Source organism: Peromyscus leucopus, chromosome 6 (assembly GCF_004664715.2).
Source record: "Peromyscus leucopus breed LL Stock chromosome 6, UCI_PerLeu_2.1, whole genome shotgun sequence".
Lineage (NCBI taxonomy): Eukaryota > Metazoa > Chordata > Mammalia > Rodentia > Cricetidae > Peromyscus > Peromyscus leucopus.
The window spans coordinates 98,951,903-98,957,189 of NC_051068.1; positions in this window are offsets into that span (position 1 = coordinate 98,951,903).

The window sequence follows — 5,287 nt, forward strand, 5'->3', positions numbered from 1 at the left end:
ACCTTTATCTGGCCACACACCAGCCCAAGTATTTATGTAACTTTAAAAAATACAAATGTTTTTGTTAATTCTTTGAGAATTTTATACAATATATTTTAATCATATTTATCTCAATTCCTCTCTTTAACTCTCCTTCCTTTCACATTTGCATCCTAACCCACTCAATTTATATCCTTTTCTTTTTATAATTTAATAACCCATTGACTCAAATTTGGGCTTTCCATATACTTGTGGGTGTGGACCATCCACTCGAGTATGCTCAACCTACAAGGAGACACACACTTAACTGACTTTTCTTCTCCCAGAAGCCACCAAATGTCCCTAGCTCCTCAGTCAGGGGTGGGGGACTCATGAACTCCTGCTTCATGCTAGAATGTTGACTGTGATGTTCTTGTGCAGGTTTTGTGCAGGCAGCCGCAGCTGCTATGAGTTCAGAAGTGCAGAGGTATTGTAAAGTCCAGAAGACACTGCTCCGTCCAGCCTTCCCTGACCCCTGACTCTTACAGTTTTTCTGCCCACTCCTTCAGTGGTCTCTGAGCCTTGGAGAGGGGACCGGATATAATATCCCATTGGAGGCTGAGCACCTGATAGTCTCTTAATCTCTGCACCATGAATGGTTGTGCATTTCTACTTGTACCAACATCTATTGCACAGAGAAACTTCTCTGATGAGATCTGAAATATTTATTAAATGTCAAGTTGAGAGATACATAATTAGATGACAATTTTACATTATGTCTATTTAGTAAAATAATAGTAGTAAGTTCACCCCCTGTCACCTGTGATGTGCCCAAGCTTGAGTCTTGGCCAGATTTGCAATACCAGGAGTGTGTTCCCTCCTACAGAGCAGACTATAAATCCATTGAAAAATCATACAGTTACTCTTATAGCATTACTAATACTATTGCATCTATGAGCATATCTTGACATGCTGTTCATTATTGAAGTTCATAGGATTCATAGTAGATGAGACTGTTGATGACTCCTGTGCCCTAGCAGCCTGCATCACGCCTTCCAGTACTATGATAGTTGACTACAAGAAGAAAACATCCTTGTCGGGGTTGACTTTACTTTTCTATGTGTTATGTTCAATGTTTGTAGCATCTTCAACAACAGGGTCTTACCATCAGGTTCTTGTGGGAAATCAAGAGCAGTGACCATAGTCTGTAATGTTTGGGGAATCCCTGGGACTGCCTTAACCAACAATTTGGGAGGAGGTATTGCACACCTAGCACTGGTGCCTTTTTATTTGGCAACCTATGTCTTCTGGGAGGAGCACTATCCACTGTGTAGAGTGACTCCAATTAAGCTCATACAATTATGTATAGTGGTATATGTATGAAGACTGTAATATACGTGATTTCCACAGGGCTTTTCAAACATCCTTAGCATCAGTTGTCTCTTTCACTACCGCATTCTCTGCCCTATCCTCTCAGCCATCTCTCCATGTAAACCTCCCCCTGTTATTCCCCTCTCATTTCACCTCTATTCAACTATACCCACTCCTCTAAAATCCTTTTCCCCTCCCCACCAATGGTGTGTTACTGCTTTCCTGGAATCTATAAGTGCTCCAAATTAAACACAAAAATCCAAGTATTTAACACTAAGATCCACATATAAGTGAGAACATATGATATTTGTCTTTTTGAGGGGTTGGGTTACCTCAGTCAGCATAATGTTTTCCAGATCCATTCATTCATCTGATGTTTTTATAATTTAATTTTTCCTTACAGCTGACTAAAATTCCATTGTATATATGTACATTTCATTATCCATTCATCAGCTTATGTCCATCAAGGCTGCTTCTATGTGTTAGCTATTGAGCTATTGTGAAAAGAGAAGCTACGAACATGGATGAGCAGCTGTCTCTACCATAGGAAATGGTCCTTTGGGTATATGCCTAGGAATGGTTTAGAGAGGTCACATGGCAGATCTATGTCTAGTCTGCATGAAGGAGGGGACTTCCATATTGATTTCCATAGTGGCTGCACCAGTTTACACTTCCACCAACCATTTCCCATTCCCCACATCAACATCAATCTTTCCTGTTATTTTTTTTCTTAACCCCAGTCATTCTGAATGGGGTAAGTTGAAATCAAAGTAGTTTTAATTTGCATTTCCATATTAGCTAAAGGATGTGAACACTATTTTAAATGTTTCCTAGCCATTTGTATTTCTTCTAAGGAGATTCCATATCATAGCTCACTTTTTAATTGAGCTTTTTGTCTCAGTGTTTAGGTTTTTTTAGTTCTTTGTATATTCTGTACACTAACACTCTTTCAGACATGTAGCTGGTAAAACGATTTTCCCAACTCAGTAGGCTGCCTCTTCAATTGATTAACAGCTCCTTTTTCAGTAAAGAAAACTTTTAATTTCATTAAGTCTCACTTGTTGATTGTTGGGTCTACTTCCTTTGTGACCAGAGTCCTATTCAGAAAGTCCTTTCCTGACAGTACATATTGAAACATACTTCCTATTCTTTCTTCTAGAAGTTTCAGAGTTTCAGTTCTATCATTGAGACTTTTTTATGCATTTGGAATTGACTTGTGTGCAGGATGAAAGAAAAGGAACAAGTTTTATTCTTTTACATGTATTTCCTAACACCATTTATTAAAGATGCTGTCTTTTCTCTAATGTATATTTTTGGCATTTTTGTTAAAATTTAGGTGACTATTGGTACACAGAGTTAGTTACACATGGATCTTTTATTCCATTCCATTGATCAATGTGTCTGTTTTTATGCCAGCACCATGCTCTTTTTATTACTACTATGGCTCTGTAGTGGAACTTTAAATCAGGTTTGGTCATACCTCTGGCAATGTTCTAGTGTTCCAGTTTTTCATTTGTTTGTTTTTCTCTTTTGACTATTTGGAGTCAGGGTCTTTTATGCTTCCATACAGATTTTAATATTGGGCTCTCAATTTCTGTGAATAATTGTACTATAATTTTGTTCATGACTTCATTGAATCTACAGATTGCTTTCGGTAGATAACTATTTTCACAGTACTAACCTTACCAAACTATGAGCATGGAAGATTTCATATGCTATCCTCTTTCACTTCTTTCTTTTGTGTCATAACATTTTCATTGTGCAAGTCTTTCTCTTCCTTGATTAGAGGAGCTCTGAGAATTTTTTATGCTATTATAAATTGTTTCATTTCCCAATTTCTTTCTTAGTATGTTTGTCATTTGTATATAAAAGGGCTACTGGCTTTTGTGTGTTAGTTTTGTATCTTCTACTTTATTGATTATGTTTATTAGATTTAGGAGATTTCTGGTGGAGTCTTTAATATATTTTATGTATAAAATATCATCTTCAAATAAGGACACTTAGGACTTCTTCCTTTCATATTTTTATCTCCTCTATCCCCTTCTCTTTTCCTGTTGTTCCTGGTAAGACTTCAAGCTGTGTGAATATGAGTGGAGAGAGTAGATGACATTGTCTTCTTCATGATTTTAGTTAAAATACTTGATTTTTTTTTTGGTTTGGAATGCAAATCACATGGCTTTGCTAAACATTTTGAGTAAACAGTATTTGAATAAGGAATTAATCTTTACTTATATCAAATGATACTGCTATAAATTTCAAAACTCAATACTCAACAACAAAAAGCAAATAATATGCATATAAGTAACACAAAATAGACTGAGTACATTATATATTCATGCATATATGTATGTGGCAATAGTAGTTAACGAAAAAGAAACTATGATTTTGAGAAGGATCAAGGAGGCATGGAGAGTAGAAGGAGGAAAGAAGGGAGAAAATGATTACTTTTAATAAAAAAAACTAATCTTTACTTCCATGTAGTACCTAGATCATCATAAATCCAAATTGAAAACATATGTCCAATTTTATGAAAGTATAGAATGTCTTTACTAAAATACACATGAGAAGAAGAAAAGAGAAAAACAAATAAATGTAGTTTTTAATCTATAATTGTCCTCTGATTTAGACTAGAGAGTGAAGTTCTAGAGAATGCAACTCCAAGTCACTGCAGGGACATTAAAATGTCTAACTGTTCTACTTCCAGTTATTACTTCTGTGTCCAGTCTACTGGAAACTATGCTGATAGACTACTAATTTTATTGAAGAAATGACCCTGTCATTCCTGCCTACCAATTATAGGGAAACAGGAAGACTTTGCCACTCTCTCTCCAAATCTCAACCAATCTAGAATCTTCAGCCTGTGATTAAGAAGAAAATCTTCTACATAAGTTAAATATATAAGAAATGTGGTATCATATTTTAATCCCACAATACAACATTTTGCTTTACATTCTTCAAAAATTTGAATAAGAATATCTACTGAACACTTTCTCTCCATGGAATAAATTCCAGTGGAAAGAACTGTCACAGTTTCTATCATCATGGGTAGTTTCACCAGTACTCACACTACTCCTCATTCAAATACACCCACTGCCCATTTGTTCCCACAATTCTAACAATATCAGTCCAAGGGAAATTCAGTTCTCAATGTCATGCACATCCATGGGTGCAGATCCTCTCATACTGGTGCCTTGGGCTCATGTCAAGATCAAGCCTGTTTTCCAGGTTCTCTGTTTTGCTTTCTGATCTGGGTTCAGTGAGATCTTAGTTTGCTTCTTTCTAGCATACTAGTTAACAGTATTGGTCAACTTGATTCTCTCTCCATCGTTCTGACCTCACTGTCCATGCTGCCCACTGTGAGGCCCCCTCTCTCAATTGCCATTCACTGCCTCATCCACTCTTCCTTTATTTCATAACCTTCAGCTCTGGACTCTTCTACAGTCCTAGATGATAAATCTCTCTAGGTTCAAGTTATTCATCTTACAGTATAACATTGTTTGCTGATATTTTTTATTTTCTCTCTATCACAGTATGATTTACAAACAAAAATGTTGTATTTTTGTGTATTGATATGTGATGATTAAACCAAGCTGATTGAGCTTTAAAGTGGTCCTTGAGTGAACAATTTTCATTGGTGTTTTGTGTCTGACAAATCCCATAGTGTTCTACAAATCTTTTGCTAACTAGTAATGAGGAAAATAAGACAGAAAATTTAAACACTGCTTTTTCTTAATTCAGGTGTGTACTTTGTCCATAATAAAGACCACTTTTTTAACCAGAGAGATATTTTTTGATACAATTATCAGGACATGTTCTAGAAATTCTGATTTTGGAAATTATAGGAGCCACCAGAACACTGTTATAAATGAACTGGCTTTGATAATCACCTCATTCCTTTTACACGAGGTACCCCACCCTTGAAATGAAGTCAAAATCATTGTTAAAATTGATGACACAG